This window comes from Prunus avium, chromosome 1 (genome assembly GCF_965620075.1).
Source record: "Prunus avium chromosome 1, drPruAviu1.hap1.1, whole genome shotgun sequence".
Lineage (NCBI taxonomy): Eukaryota > Viridiplantae > Streptophyta > Magnoliopsida > Rosales > Rosaceae > Prunus > Prunus avium.
This window is the reverse complement of record NC_142284.1, coordinates 54,111,807-54,129,373: the sequence shown is the minus strand read 5'-3', so window position 1 is coordinate 54,129,373 and position 17,567 is coordinate 54,111,807.

Below are 17,567 nucleotides of genomic sequence, written 5' to 3'. Positions count from 1 at the left end.
AGTGTATCTAGCTACTTCACCTACGTTTTCCAAATCCGAGAAAAGAAAGATTTTATGGCCCGATCTTCCATTTATTATTGCACCCCATAATCCAACGGCCACGATCTATCCCGTTCAACAATTAAGAAATTTTATAGGGACGAATGAGTTAGTTGGCTTTTTCATTACCAATTAATATTGAGTTTGAAATCTAAACTTACATGTTTGCCTACTATTGAATCTCAACATTCAAACGTGTTTCACGTCACACCATTAAATTGTTCATGTATTAAGCTTGAAATCCGTCACACAAATGCTTAGAACTCCTTTACAACAACCAAAAAAAAGAAATTGTTAAATAAATGCTTATTTTTATTTTAAACTCTTAATTTTATTAATTGGTAATAGATTGTGTTGACAAATCAAAATTTGTTAGAAAGATTGGTAAATTAAAGGGATTTTTATAAATAGACTCATTCGAATATGATATTTTATACAAAAACTGTTAGAGAGTTTATTTGGAGAAAAAAAAACTCTCTAACTAATCACTTGTCATTTTCTAATTGGTTCTTAGAGCATCTCCACCAGAGTTGCTATACTTTGATCCTTAAAGCATCTCCAGTAGAGTTGCTATATTATGATCCTTAGCCATTTTGGCTAAAATGAGGTCAAAATGCAGCTCTAATGAACTTGCTATTTGGCTCTCTATGTTGCAGAACTACCTATTTGAGTTTTGTGGCTCTCTACATTTAGAGAGAAATTGAGGGTTCTCCATTTATTCCTCTTCTCTTCCCTATGTCCACAACCCTCTCTCACCTTTTATTTTTTTGATTTTTTAATGAAATTTTAATTTAGAGAGGAGGAACGGAAAATAATAAAATATTAGAGATTAGCCAAAATAGATAACATTGCTGGAGGAACACACTTTTTAAGTAGCTTGTTAGAGCATCTCCAAGGGAGATGTCAAATACCAAACATCAAATTTAAATTTGATGGCTGATGTGGCAATTTGATATTTACACAGTTTTACACTCCAACCGATATGTCAAATAAATAATTATTGTAACAGTCAAATCATTCAAGATAAAGAAGAAAAAAATAAAAAAGGAAAAAAATTAATGAAAGCAGCAGCCAGCTGTCTTTAAAAAATAATAAAATATTCATTTGACATCTTGCTTTTGGTATGTCAAAAATAACAGATGAACCTCAAACCTTCATTCCACATCAGCTTTGATAGTTCAGTTTGAGTGATGTAAGATGTTATTTCTAGCCGTTAAATGTCTATATGGCACTTTTGACATATCGGTTGGAGATGCTCTTATAATGGCTTTCTACTTATTTCAACTAAAATTTAGAGACTCTCCTGAAGATACTCTTAGTGTGTTACAACTTTTACACTTGAACTTTTTTGGCAGAATTGAACTTGAATGATTTGTTTATAAATTGTGATGTTAGAATGGACTTATTTGTGAAAATCAGTGCTAGGTGCCGCTGTAAAATAATACCAGCGCCCAATACCACTGTAACTTGGCCCAATTGGCCGGCATGCACTTTTGTGAATAACGAGGTAGAGGAGCATTATCGTCATTCCACACAAATTGACGGCGAAGTATTGGCAAAGAATCCAGCCGCAGGAGATTTCACAGATTTTGGAGGTGGTCCCTAGGTGGTCCTCCCCCAGCCTTTTTACTACGTGCTTGTGTGGCTCTAGCAAATCTAATTGAACTCTTGTGCACCCTACACGTGGCATGATGAAGGAGCACTAACTAGCTCTGTGAGCGTGCCACGTTTGGAGATAAGCGACCCATTAGTTTGTCTCTTTTATGTATTGACCATTGTTACTTAATTGTTGCGGGCCCCAGCTGTGGATACGAGTGACGCCATTGTTTCCACATGTCTCGTTTTCAACCAGGCGCGTGCGAAGAAATGCATTTAATGCTTTATCTTGGTGAAGGGAAAATGAAGCCCAATAAAGATGGAGGGAGGGTTTGATTTCTTTTCTCACGTGCCACTGCCAGGAAATCATTTCTGATATCTGAACGTACTGAAAATGTTTAAAAAGATATATTTCACTGAAGCTCAATAAAACATGATAATTAGCAATTGTGTTTTAGCAAATTAAACTCCGCAAAGCAAGTGGGAACCACAGCACATCTAGTGAGGGTGGGTCCTACGAATTAAAATCAGCGTACAGGATCGCTGTTCATATGCACGCGAGTGTACCATCAAAAAAACATGATAACATGATCATTAAGGTCTCCTTGGATACGCACGGAGGACCACTCTACTCTCTACTCTCTACTCTCTATTCTCTCTCTCTCCTCCCCAAATTCTCAAAAACTCAAACCTCACAAGCAAAATCTCTTTATTAGATTTACAATCTCTTTATGAGTGAGGTCTTCTTGTACGGTGGGTGCTTTTGGATGGTGCAGATCCACCAACGTTATCAAGGATTCCATCATGGCCGTCTAAATCAATATCGCCTGCTATATCATCCAAGATCTTTGCCTTTTTCTATTTTACACGCAAAGTCAAATGCAAAGGATAAAGTGTGAAATAGGAAAAGGTCCGCACACTCCACTCTACTTATTCAACCCTATTCTTCGAATTTCCCATCGTTATTGCTGGCGGCATACAACTATGTAGATGTCTATCTCTATTATCACGTGACGTGAGCGTTACTTGTATTCTTCTTTGTAGACCAATTTCATTATTTATTCCTTCATTCACGAGAAAAAAGACAAAAAACAAAAACAAAACATGCATTCATTATTAGCGTGCAAAGAATAAAGTTGAACACTCTTTCATTTGGAATCAAAGAGTAAATTCTCCTCCTCCCTCTATTTCTTAATCCTAACCCTTTTCACAATTTTGTGGTTGATATGAAATCAAATCCTTTTGGGATTGGGACCTACTAATATTAGCGCATGATCTTGTTTATGATTAATTAATTAGTCATGGACCTCGTACCATGAGGTTATGATGAGGCTTATCCTTTATGACGTCACATCTCCCTTAATACCTAACCTTAACCAAATCTTCAACCTTATAATAATAAGATAATCAACTAGGCGATAGTGTATTTTAGCTGTTTCTTTCACTTAAATAATGACATGCTTTGGTTTATTAGCGACCATGTTGTAAATTTATAATACCTTATCTGAGTAAGTCACACTCCTAGTTACAAAAAAGTGTTCATTTTGGGTCCACCTATGCTTCTTGTTTAGATATCATATCAAAAGACAATCTCATTTCGGTTGTTAATTTAGCCCTTTTTTTTTTATGAGACAACAAAATATTTAGGGTTAAAAAAATTGTCCATTTGCTTATGTTTTAAGCTTCATTATTGGAGCAAAGGACCCAAGGACCCACTAGTGTAGTGGTGTGCAGTATTTAATCCCTCATGCAAGATTCTGGATTCGAGTCCTAGCATCCGTGTAGTGTGTGTGAGTTTAGTATATTATAATTTATCACCACTCTCAATAAAAAAGGCCCTAACAAAAGCTTCATTATTGGCGCTTGAGACAAAAAGGATTATCATGGAGATTTAGGTTGTGGATTTATTAGTGTGATTTTCATCAATTATCGTGAATAGTTGTATATAATTTTATTATTTTCTTGATGCCCATAACTAGATGCACGAAGTGGAAGATTTGTGGGCTAGGGGCATGGATACGTGTGGTCTCACCTTTCACCAATCATGTTTTCCCGGAGCTCCTACTTGGGCACTAAATTATGACCATATTGATAATGACATCGAGATTAAAGAAAGTGGTTGTTTTAGGAAAAGTTGGGGACATAAACTTAGACAACCAATTTAAATGGATGTTGAGTGTTTTGCACTAGATTCGTTGTGCTTGGATCTTATATGAAATTGTGTGGGGTATGTATGTACGGGAAACATTTTTTTGCTAATCTGTGTGGATACATACCCATAAAATTTCATATAAGATTCAAGCTTAAACGGTTTCAAATTTGAATTTTTTTTGCATAAATGATCTTTGAAGAAATACAATACAATGTATAGTGAGCTTCGCAAAAGTTTTTCTCAAATAAATTTATTTTAAAGATTCCCCAATTGAAACTCTTCGTTAGTTTCAAATAATCCATTTTGTTTATGTATTGCATAAATTTTGTTGTGTGACTATTACAAGTCTCGATCATGTGCTATTGCGACGGTGTCTTGGGCTCATTTCATTGGGTTTGGGTCCTTACAATTGGGCTTATAAGACGCTCTCATTTGATTGGGTTTGGGTCTACGTGGGCTTATGCAAATGACCCGATTACAATTAGGAGACTTTTGAAAGTGAAGTTTCTTGTGATGACAAATAAATTGCAAAAAGTCTTTTTTGACCCTCTACAGTACATCACGTGCTAAAAATGACGGAAAGAGCTAACAAAACTAACACCAACCAAAGTAGAGTTGAGGAACCACCACAACCATTTTCGCAATTGAGGGACTAAAATGTCATTCAGGTATATGTTCAGGGACCAAAGCTCCTAAAAGGCCAAAAAAAATATATAGTATCGACGACCAGCTATACTCCTTAAATAAAAAATATATTAAACGCGTATAGCCGAGCGGCTATACTCTTTAAATTTAAAAATATAGTTAAATAGTAGAGCCGCCCGGCTATACTTCTTAAATAAAAAATATTTATATAGTAGCGTATAGCCGGTCGGCTATACTCCTTAAATTAAAAATATATATGTAAATTGAATAGCCGTGCGGCTATACTTGTTCAATAAAAAATATATTTACATAGTATAGCCGCGCGTCTATTCTACTTAAATAAAAAAATGTTTAAATAGTATAGCCGTGCGGCTATACGCCTTAAATGAAAAAAAAAAATTAAAGAGTATAGCCGCTCGGCTATACGTTTAAAATATATATATACAGTCCCCTTCTATTGAGGGATCCCTTAAATAATTTTATTTGAGGGACGCCCTTTAGGGTACCCTACAATTTTTTTCTCAATGATCCAAACCATCTATTTTTTAGGTATTCATTCATAGATAATCCTTACAAAAAATTAGACAAATCGGAAACCGTTTCGATATCCAATTGTGTCCTACAAAATCAACGAACAACGGTGCATCAAGAAAGTACTCAAATTTCAAAAACACAATTGAGTGGTCAAATGATATCGGATTCAAGTGATTTTTTGTAGAGATGATCTTTGAATGAGTATCTACAAAATAGATGGTTTGGATTTGTGAAATGCAATTCGGAGTGGGGCCTACAAGGGGTGTCCCTCAAATAAGCTTATTTGAGGGATCCCTCAATGAAAGCTCTCTGTATATATATATATATATATATATATATATATAGGAATTAGGATGAATCCACCTCAACCCGAGCCTTCCTTCTCGGATGTAGAATTTGAAATAAATATGTTAAAATCCTTCGAAATAGAACACAAAAAGATAAAAAGAAATTATCTGAGTATTGAAAATATTAATAAAAGAATCTGGTTTGAAACAGCCTTTCAGGAGCATAGGCAAAATCATCTCTGGAAAGCCCATACCGCCTTTATGAAAGAAAAGAAATTCAATTGTTTCTTTTTTACGTGGTTAGATTGGTGTGCTCAGAAATATGACATTCCTGAATATAGGAGCCATATAGAGATGATAGGAAGCCCATTCTCGACTTACACTTCCAAAGATGGGAAATCAGTAAAAGCCGTACATCCACCCGAGATGGTAATTAAACAGAAAGATATGATAGCGGCTCCCTACAAAGAAACCACTTTCCTTGATGATAGCGCCAATAATTTTCGCACAGCGAGTAAAGAGGATATAGGCGCAGTTATTCAGCAGAATAATTACACCAACCTGTTTCTGCAGTCTCTAGGAAAGCAAGTCACTAGGATTGAAACGTCTGTTTCTGTAAAGGAGCAGAAATCCGACCCCGGTCCCTCAGAAACTAAAAGGATCAAGGAAATGAGTAGTCAGGTGTTCTTCAAACCACCTCCCCCTTTAGATAATAAAAACTTTAAGATGGGAAGAACATTGTCAGAAGATGAAAATTTTGTTGATATCCTGGCAAAGAAATTATCAGAAGTAAAATTGTCAGATAAAGGAAAAGGACCTCAAGTGTCGGTTCTCACTGAAGGAGAAATAGAGGACCTTGAAACGATGTTTAAGGAAGAACGACCTGAAATTAATAAGTTAACAAATGAAAAGAAATTCACTCAAACTGCTAAAACAAGAAATTACTACCCCAGACCCACTCCAGTAGATTTACAGTTTGAGGAAGATGGAATGTGGAATTCCGCTCAGTATGATGGAAGCTCCATAGTAGAATGGAATATTGATGGTCTAACGGAATATCAGATCATTAATGCAATGAAACATATGATGATGTACGCTACAGCCTCTAAGATAAAAGGAAATGGAGATAAGAGGGTGGCTGAAGCTATCATCGCAGGCTTTGTAGGTCAATTAAAAGGATGGTGGGATTTCCACCTAAGCGACTCAGCAAGAGCCCAAATCCTGAACGCCCAGGTGGCTATTGGTCAGCAGAATGTACAAGACCCAGTAACTGGATTAATCAAAGGTGAAAACATTTACCAGGAAGATGCGGTAAATTCACTAATTTACACAATTACTCTACATTTTGTAGGAACTACAGAATTACAGCACGACAGGTCTAGAGAACTCTTAATGAACCTTAAGTGTCCTACCTTGTCCCATTTTAGGTGGTATAAGGACGTGTTTTACTCCAAGGTGTTCACTAGGCAAGACTGTAATGCTGACTTTTGGAAAGAGAAATTTCTTTCAGGATTGCCACTTCTATTCGCTGAAAAGGTTAGGAATAGAATTAAAGAGAAAAATGGTGGTGTCATTCCTTATGGGTCTTACACCTATGGGGAATTGTCCTCTGAAATCTGCGCAGAAGGATTAGCTCTTTGCACAGATATGAAATTAAGAAAACAGCTTGATAAGCAAAAGGCCCTAGGAAAAAAGGAATTAGGTGACTTTTGTGAACAATTTGGTTTTGAACCAATAAAATCATATTCACATAAAACATACAAGAAGGGAAAGAAATTTGGGGGGCGTAAGACTAAAAAATACGAGAAATATAAGTCTGAACCCAAGAAGCCATATAGAACTTTCAGAAAAAGGAAATACACAGGAGATACTAGCAAAAAGGCTAGTAAAGGAAAGAAAGGAGCTGTCCCTACATGCTATAAGTGTGGAAAAGTAGGACATTATAAATCTGAGTGCAAAATGAAGGATAAAATCAGTAACCTAAGCATTAGTGAAGACCTTAAACAACAGCTTTGCCAAATAATGCTTAATTCATCTAGTTCTGAACAAGATAGTGATGACGAACTAGCCCAACTAGAAAATGAAGAATTGTTTGAATCAGATACTGAGACTAGCTCAGGTAGCGAGGAAGAGTGCGCCTGTCAATTTAAAGATCTGAGAATATGTGTCTTAACAAAAGAAGAAAGTCTAATAGTAGACTTAATTGATAAAATAGAAGATCCAGAAAAGAAGAGAGAAGCTTTGGAAAGTTATATCTCGCTAGCTAGAACCGGACCAAATAATCCCCAACCGGCCATAGCTAATGTAAGACAACCAGTTGAAAACTATAGTTTTAAGACTATAGTAAACAGAATGAATGATAAAATTCATAAAAAGGAACCTACGCTCAACGACCTTCAGTGCGAGGTCCATGATGTGAAAGAAGAACTTAGAGAGTTAAAAAATAGGGTTAGAGTTTTAGAACTCTATCGTCCTTTTTCAGAAAAAGATACAGAAGAAAAATCTGAGCAATTAGAATTCGAAAACCTAATGGAAGAATTTCAAGAGAAAATAGAACCTGTAACAAGAGAAACCCTACAGAAAGAACAAGTTAACACTATGAGATTCATTAATAGCATAGATAAGGTAATATCACAAAAATGGTATGCTATGATAACTATTGTTATTAATAAAACCTACAAGTTTACTGTTGAAGGGCTGATAGACACTGGAGCCGATCTTAATTGTATAAATGAAGGTGTTGTACCAACGAGGTATTTTCAGAAAACTACCCAAGTCCTACACACAGCAGTCAATAGTCAAAGGATGGGGATTCAGTTTAAATTATCTAACGCTGCTGTACTTAATCAAGGAATTTGCTTTGAAACCCCTTTTGTCTTGGTGAAAGGATTAAACCAGTCCCTGATATTAGGAACCCCTTTCATTAATATGCTTTATCCTTTCTCTGTTTCTGAAGAGGGAATAAGAACTGAGGTAGAGGGTCAACCTATAGTCTTTAGGTTCTCTCAACCACCCAAGCATAAGTATATTAATGAAATTCAAGAAAAGATAAAGAAGAAAGAAAGTTATCTATATCACCTGAAAGAAGAATTGCAGTACAAAAGAATAGAGGAACAACTGCAAGACAATAGGGTAAAAGAAAAGGTAGAAGAAGTCCAAAAGATGTTTGAAAATCAAGTTTGTGCCGAAATACCCAATGCTTTTTGGAATAGGAAAAGACACATAGTGGAATTGCCGTATGAGCCTGATTTTGATGAAAAGAAAATCCCAACCAAAGCTAGGCCAATTCAAATGAATGCTAGGCTAATGGAAATTTGTAAATCTGAAATTCAAGATTTATTAGGGAAAAAGTTAATTAGGAAAAGCTCATCTCCCTGGAGCTGTTCTGCCTTCTATGTAGAAAACGCAGCAGAATTAGAAAGAGGGGTACCTAGATTGGTGATAAACTACAAACCTCTTAATAAAGCCTTAAAATGGGTTAGATATCCAATTCCTAATAAAAAGGACCTTTTGGATAGATTGAATAAGGCAGTAATTTTTTCTAAATTTGATATGAAATCGGGATATTGGCAGATTCAAATTGCAGAAAAAGACAGGTACAAAACAGCCTTTAATGTCCCCTTCGGACATTACGAATGGAATGTTTTACCGTTTGGTCTAAAAAATGCTCCCTCTGAGTTTCAAAATATTATGAATGATATATTTAATCCTTACACAGCTTTCACCATTGTTTATATTGATGATGTTTTGGTTTATTCTAATTCTTTAGAACAACACTTTAAACATCTGAATATCTTTTTGAAAGTTGTGAAGCATGCAGGATTAGTGGTTTCGGCAAAGAAAATGAAATTATTTTCTTCAAAGATTCGTTTTTTGGGACACAATATTAATAAGGGACTGATAGTTCCTATTGATCGAGCAATATCCTTTGCTGAAAAATTCCCTGATGAGATAAGGGACAAGCAACAGTTACAAAGGTTCTTAGGAAGTCTTAATTATATAAAAGATTTTTATAAAGATTTGGCTCAAGATTCAAAATTGTTATACCAAAGGTTGAAAAAGAACCCAACTCCCTGGTCAGAAGAACACACTAAAGCGGTAAGAAGGTTGAAAATTAAAGTCAAAGAACTTCCTTGCTTAGCCTTAGCCAACCCCGAAGCCTTTAAAATAGTAGAAACAGATGCTTCAGAAATCGGGTATGGAGGAATCCTAAAACAGAAGGTCAATAATTCAGAACAACTGGTTAGATTCACTTCTGGAGTTTGGAAACCGGCTCAAAAGAATTATTCTACTGTTAAGAAAGAAATGCTAGCCATAGTCCATGCTGTTTCTAAATTCGAAAGTGATCTTTTAAATAAAAAATTCCTGATAAGAGTGGATTGCAAGGCTGCAAAAGACATTCTGTTTAAAGATGTAAAAAATTTAGCATCAAAACAAATTTTCGCAAGATGGCAAGGAATACTATCTGCTTTCGATTTTGATATTGAATTTATTAAAGGTGAAACTAATGCGCTCCCTGATTTCTTAACTCGAGAATTTTTGCAGGGTGCGAACCAGGAGTTCCGGACAAATGACTCCAAGTAGGAGCTCTTCAGGAGCTCTTGCTAGGTCTTCCCCGACTGATCCAAAGCCCTTGATGACTTCTTCTCCATATAATAAGGGTAAGGAGAAGCAGATTGCTGAAAATCCATTCCGTGAATATATGAATATGTCTGTAGCAATTATTGAAATGAATGATCTGGACAAACATCCGAATTTTCTAGCTGAAAAATATTTAAGGGATAACCTTCCTCCCTTAAATAAGCCCCGTCTATTCTATGAAACTCTCCTAATTGAAACTAAATCTGTTAATATAGTTCATCGTCATAGGGGTGAAAATACCAACACAATAGCCTTTTCCAAAATCCAAATTCTAAATGTTATTTCCTTGGAAGAATGGGGTCCTAGCCCTGAAAGGGCTAAAAGATTTATCCATCCTGAAATTAGGCCATATTCATATAATTTCTGGGATTATAAAAAAGCATGGGAATATGTCTTATGTTTTCAAAATCAAAACTATTCTCATACTTGGTTCATCCAATTTAAGCTTCGGGCTCTGAAAGAACTCCCAAATTGGTTCAAGAGCTTTTTCCTTATCTGGGGTCCTACTATGGAATACCTTCCTCCTGAAATTAAGGAGTCTTTTCAAATGAAATTTTGTAAATGGAATAAGAATCATCCTGATCAAAGGACTTTGTTCATGTGGTTCATGATAATGTATGAGCTACCTTGGATATTAAAGTGGGAATATGTCATCTCGGAAGACATTGATGAAGAATGGACCTATATTCCTAACTTAGTCCGCAGCATCTTAATTCGTTGGTGGGATAAATTCACAAGAGACCACTTAGTTCCTGTCAAGATTACCCCAGCAATTATTCCCTCCTTTGATCCTGTTGCTGCTCAGCCTTTGGTCACTTCTCCTGCCAGTCTAAGTGTTTCGCAAAGGCTACAGATGCTGATAGATCAGCCAGGCTCTTCTTCATCAAAAGAAGATTTGAAAAAGAAAGTCCTCGAGATCCTGGATTTAGATGACGAGTCGATGGCATCAGCTTCCGCCACTCAACCTGAAGATGAGGTGGACCCTTTTGCTAATGAAGACATGCTTGACCACTTTCATCCAGATCTCCATTCGGATCTTTATGGTGGGCCCAAGTAATATTATGTCTGATAAGAAGACAATTTGTGTTTACTGTAATTTGTGATAAAGCTTTTTACTTTTACGTTTTTCTGGTAAAAGCAATACGTTCCTGCTTTTACTATGTTTTTATTTGCCTTTTGTAAGAGTCCGCCTTTTTCCTTTTTTGGCCGCTTGCGTGAACGTTCGGACAGAATCATTAAAGTGAAGATGCCGCTCTACTGTAGGCTGCTTTGTGATCTTCTGCCTCTAATTGACACGTCAACAGCCAGGAGGCTTTAAAATGAAGGGCTTCTCCTCCTTTGCGAAGCACCGAAAAAGATCGCCTCTCAAGCAGAAAATAAACTTTGTGTTTTGAGTGTTTTGGAGTGTTTTTGAGTGTTTTCAAGTGCTGCTTCTGCGAAGCTTCTGTTAAGCACTACTGCCTTCCCTGCTTCTATGTAAGTTTGTTGAATATTAATGATACTACGTTTGATATCGTATTTAATTTCTCTATATTATTATCCTTGGTTTTGGCTTTGTATGTTTGAATTCCTCATAATAATTATGTTTATTCTCTACGTCTCTACTCTACGTCTTTTCTGTTGCACTTTCCGACGTAAATGTCTTAAAAGCTTTAACATTAAATATTCAAACTCAGGGTTATGATATGGACCCAGGATCCCAAAATCTAGCGATCATTTATAGGGTTTCATATAAGGTTATGAACACTGTCTGTCCCAAAGCTAAAGATTTAGACAGCAAAGGTGAAACTACCTTGTTCCAAACCAACCTTGAAAAATCAAACGTAGCAGTTCCAAAAATGATAAAGTGGAGTGATATAACCCTACCAGAAAAGTGGATTTTGGATGAAATAGTCCCAAAGAAGCCCCTTGAAAATCAAGAACCTACTCGGATCTCCCAATTCGCTGATGGAGAGGTAGAAATACAATTCTCCAACGCTAGAAAAACTAGGATTGATCTAGCGCCCTTTGGATCTAACCTAGAACCACATAGGTCGAGTACCTCTAGGATTGATCTAGCACCCTCTAGATCCAACCTAGAACCCCATAGGTCGAGCACCTCCTCTGATATAGCTTACGATCTAGACCATGACAGAATGATCTTGGCAGGTCTTAGGAGAACCCAGGAACAGACACAAAGGCCAGCCTACAGGTTTGAGCAAACCCTTCCAAACCCAGGAATTAGGATGAATCCACCTCAAGTTTCCTAAGCTCTGATACCAGGTACTGGCCCAGACTCTTAAGAGCAAAATTTTTCTCAATCAATTTTAAGCTTTCGAGCGGAAGGTAGTGTAGAGACGTAGAGAATAAACATAATTATTATGAGGAATTCAAACATACAAAGCCAAAACCAAGGATAATAATATAGAGAAATTAAATACGATATCAAACGTAGTATCATTAATATTCAACAAACTTACATAGAAGCAGGGAAGGCAGTAGTGCTTAACAGAAGCTTCGCAGAAGCAGCACTTGAAAACACTCAAAAACACTCCAAAACACTCAAAACACAAAGTTTATTTTCTGCTTGAGAGGCGATCTTTTTCGGTGCTTCGCAAAGGAGGAGAAGCCCTTCATTTTAAAGCCTCCTGGCTGTTGACGTGTCAATTAGAGGCAGAAGATCACAAAGCAGCCTACAGTAGAGCGGCATCTTCACTTTAATGATTCTGTCCGAACGTTCACGCAAGCGGCCAAAAAAGGAAAAAGGCGGACTCTTACAAAAGGCAAATAAAAACATAGTAAAAGCAGGAACGTATTGCTTTTACCAGAAAAACGTAAAAGTAAAAAGCTTTATCACAAATTACAGTAAACACAAATTGTCTTCTTATCAGACATAATATTACTTGGGCCCACCATAAAGATCCGAATGGAGATCTGGATGAAAGTGGTCAAGCATGTCTTCATTAGCAAAAGGGTCCACCTCATCTTCAGGTTGAGTGGCGGAAGCTGATGCCATCGACTCGTCATCTAAATCCAGGATCTCGAGGACTTTCTTTTTCAAATCTTCTTTTGATGAAGAAGAGCCTGGCTGATCTATCAGCATCTGTAGCCTTTGCGAAACACTTAGACTGGCAGGAGAAGTGACCAAAGGCTGAGCAGCAACAGGATCAAAGGAGGGAATAATTGCTGGGGTAATCTTGACAGGAACTAAGTGGTCTCTTGTGAATTTATCCCACCAACGAATTAAGATGCTGCGGACTAAGTTAGGAATATAGGTCCATTCTTCATCAATGTCTTCCGAGATGACATATTCCCACTTTAATATCCAAGGTAGCTCATACATTATCATGAACCACATGAACAAAGTCCTTTGATCAGGATGATTCTTATTCCATTTACAAAATTTCATTTGAAAAGACTCCTTAATTTCAGGAGGAAGGTATTCCATAGTAGGACCCCAGATAAGGAAAAAGCTCTTGAACCAATTTGGGAGTTCTTTCAGAGCCCGAAGCTTAAATTGGATGAACCAAGTATGAGAATAGTTTTGATTTTGAAAACATAAGACATATTCCCATGCTTTTTTATAATCCCAGAAATTATATGAATATGGCCTAATTTCAGGATGGATAAATCTTTTAGCCCTTTCAGGGCTAGGACCCCATTCTTCCAAGGAAATAACATTTAGAATTTGGATTTTGGAAAAGGCTATTGTGTTGGTATTTTCACCCCTATGACGATGAACTATATTAACAGATTTAGTTTCAATTAGGAGAGTTTCATAGAATAGACGGGGCTTATTTAAGGGAGGAAGGTTATCCCTTAAATATTTTTCAGCTAGAAAATTCGGATGTTTGTCCAGATCATTCATTTCAATAATTGCTACAGACATATTCATATATTCACGGAATGGATTTTCAGCAATCTGCTTCTCCTTACCCTTATTATATGGAGAAGAAGTCATCAAGGGCTTTGGATCAGTCGGGGAAGACCTAGCAAGAGCTCCTGAAGAGCTCCTACTTGGAGTCATTTGTCCGGAACTCCTGGTTCGTGTTGTGTAAATACAGCTGCACCAAAATGGATTAAGCTGCATCCTCAACTTGTGATACTCGCAAGTGCACGAACCGTTGGTAGTTTAGCGTATGTAAGTGCGAGGTCGATTCCACAGGGATTGGTGATTGAATGATCCAATTTAGTTTCCCTACACAAAACAGAAATGAAAAAGAAAGGAAATAAATAAAACAAGGAAGAAAGAAATAACTAACTCAAGCAGATAAGTTCCCAAGTTCAATTAGATTAATGGATTGATTCTAGCTAAAGTATGATTAAGCCATGGTGTGTGGTCATAACCTTGTGTTCCTAATTCCCTAATTTGATCATTTGTTGTCTAACCTAAAATTAAGCATTAGGAACCCATTAAGCATAGAAGAACAATTTAAACAACCAAGCATGTATCTAATCCCTGTTGTCGAATGTCCATACATACTCTTCCTATTCATAGTTCAATTCGAATTAAAGCATGGTGTCTACTCTTAATTCAAACCAAGATAGCTAACATGCAAGCCTAAATGGTGATCAATCATTCAAACTAGCATATTAACTTATAAGCATAATGAATAAGAACAAAAATCATAATTGAAACTTGGAAACTAATCAAACTTGAAACTAAAGAAAAGAATTTACATAACAATGAAAATTAAAGTAGAACTTGGAAAGACTTAAAGAGAATTTCAGCACAAAGATCTCATTATAACAATTGAAAACTAGAAAGAGAAACTAAGAGAATTTGAGGGAGAGAAGGGAAGGGAGCTCTAGAGAAGTGTTTGAGAGCTCCCCCCCTTGGGGTGTGTTTACAAGCTTAGAGAACATCCCTATTTATAGGCCTAGGGGAAGTGAAAATCTGAATTCAATATGGCTAATGCATACAACACTTGTTTTATAAAATCTGAAATGGTTGATGCACTTGTATTAGAAAATCTAAATTGGGTGATGCACTTGTATTAGAAAATCTTGAATTGGTTGATGCACTTCACCAATAGATCCCACCAGCAGCCCTAGCTCATCTTCATGTCACCATGACCAAGCTTCCAACCAGAAATGATAGCTCATACCTAGCTCACCATGACCAAGCATCCAACCAGCACATGCTGAGGTCAGCATGACCAGCAACTTCAAGGGCTTACAACTTGGGCTTCTCTTAATCAAATTAGGACTTTAAGCACTCGAAATTGAAGTTCAGAATGTCTTCTTTCCAGCCATATGTTATTTGGGCCAATCCAAGGTTGGAGGAAGAAGTTAAGGCCAAAACAAATTGCTAACTCATTTTCGGCGCTGATAAGATCCATCCTGAGCATGGTTCTGTGTTTGCTAGGTAACGGACTCCAGATTTATCCAATGGGGCTGAATTTTGGATATGTTATAGTACACACCAATTGGAACAACTTTCATGAAGAATGTGGCCTCAGTCGAGCTATGTAGGTTGTTGAAACAAAGCTTGCAATATGACCTACGGAACTGGACTGGCAGGGGGCTGTAGCCAAAATGAGTTTGTCTTTAAGCTCTTCATCCATTCATCCAAATTAGGTCTTAACATGCTTGAATTGCATGAATTATGCTCTCTAAAGCCATCATTATTACCTAAAGCTCAATGAACTGAAAGATAAACACAAAAAGGATTAAAAGCACAAGTTTAACTCAAAAACATAACCAAATCATAAGCTAGAAGGGTACAAAATGATATACAATTATGAACCGATCAAATACCCCCAAACCTAGATTTTGCTAGTCCTCAAGCAAAACAAAAGGAAAACGAAGAAAAATAAAACAAAATAAGAAGTTAACTAGACCACTTTCGTAGGTAACTCGATTGCATTGAGCGTATGCAACAAGCCTTTAAACCTCTAGGCATCCCTAGTAGGAGGAGTTGTGTCTCCTGAGGGTTTAACAGATACGATACCCACAAACGTTTTACTGACTCTGTAAAACAAAGTAATTAGAAAACTTAAAGATTGTTAGTCCTTAAGCAAAACCAAAAACAAAAACAAACACAAAAACACAAAGAACTTAAAACAATTTTTCCGAACATTTTCTGAAGAGAAATGACTCATGCACATGACTTAAACGTTTTAACAATAAAAGCTCAATTTTTAGACATTATTTACAAAGCGGCAAAGTTCTAAACACAATATGCTCAAAGTGTAGTAGTGTGATAGCCAAATGCAACAAATTCCCCAATCTTAGTTTTCACACAATTTCAAAAATCATACAAAGCATAAGTTCAACTTCAAATCTCACCAAAGTTGTCCTCTCACAAATGAATCACTCAGAAGATGGCTATAATGCACACTCAGTTATAAACATGAGAATAGAGTTAAACCATAAGGGACTTAACTCGCAATAGAAATATGAAGAACTTGCATTAATATGATCTCAAGAAGGATGTCAAACACTTAAAAGTAGAAAAATGAATGCAATTCAACCACATGACATTTAAGATCAATTTAGGTCTTTAACATGGGTTGTAATGGGGCCAAGGGTGTAAGGTGAGTAAGAAATGAAGGATATGGATAATACAAAGTCCAAGGAACTCGCAATGCAAGAGCATAAAATAATTGTTTACAAGACTTCGAATCATCACGATTAGATTTTTTTCTTTTACCTGATCAAAACTCCTTATACCCTTCATTTACATTGATTCACTCCTTTCCTGAACAACCACCAATTTATTTTGAAGGCCCAAAAATGAAATTTCATTCAACCACCACTTAATCACAACTTTTCTCTTTTCTTTCACCAATTGTGTGATTTTTTTTTTTTCTTCGAAATTCCCAAACTTAGTATGAAAAACACATCCCAATTAAAGCTCATGAGTTCTTTAGAAAGGTAAATATTTGTTTTTCAGGCTAAGGCGAGGAAATATAATTGGTTAAATGAAAGAAAAGGTTTACATGTAGGCTCAAAATGGTTAACAATGGAAAATCATGCTTAAGCATGCATAAGGTTAGCTTGAAAGGCACAAACGATCCAAAGAGGGCCTTAATATCACTTCTTAAATGTCGTGAAGTCAAATTGCATAAGAATGAATGACTTTTAAGTGTTCAACCAAATCAATAAATAATGAGATCAAACAACAACTTTGATGACAAGAAAATAAGAGTACGTATATAACACTCATGAATTGAAGTACAAGGCTCAAAAGCTCACTTTATATGGTTATATAAGTCTAATTTGTGCTTGATACAATTCTTTGGGTCATGCAAATCCTTTAATTGGAAAATTATGAAACAAATGGCAAGTGCAAAGAAGGTTTCGAACATATCATGCTAGAACGATGCCAAATTAATTAATTAATGAATTATTTTATTTTTTTTTATTTTACAAGAAGAATTTACAAGGAACAAAAAAAAATAATAATAATAAATATATAAAATTCAATTTTCATTTAAGTCATGCAAACATTTATCACAATCTCATCAAATGTGTTCGGAAAGTGACTCAAAACAAAACAAGACTCAAAATATAGAAAAAGAAAAAAAACAAGCAAGAAATATATATATATTTTTTTTTAATAAGAGAAACTAAATTTACTTGGTAAACTCCAATACCCCCAAACCTAGATATGAACATTGTCCTCAATGTTTAAAAATTAGGAACAAGCAATGTCACAACAAGAAATGAAAGGTACTAAAGTAAATATA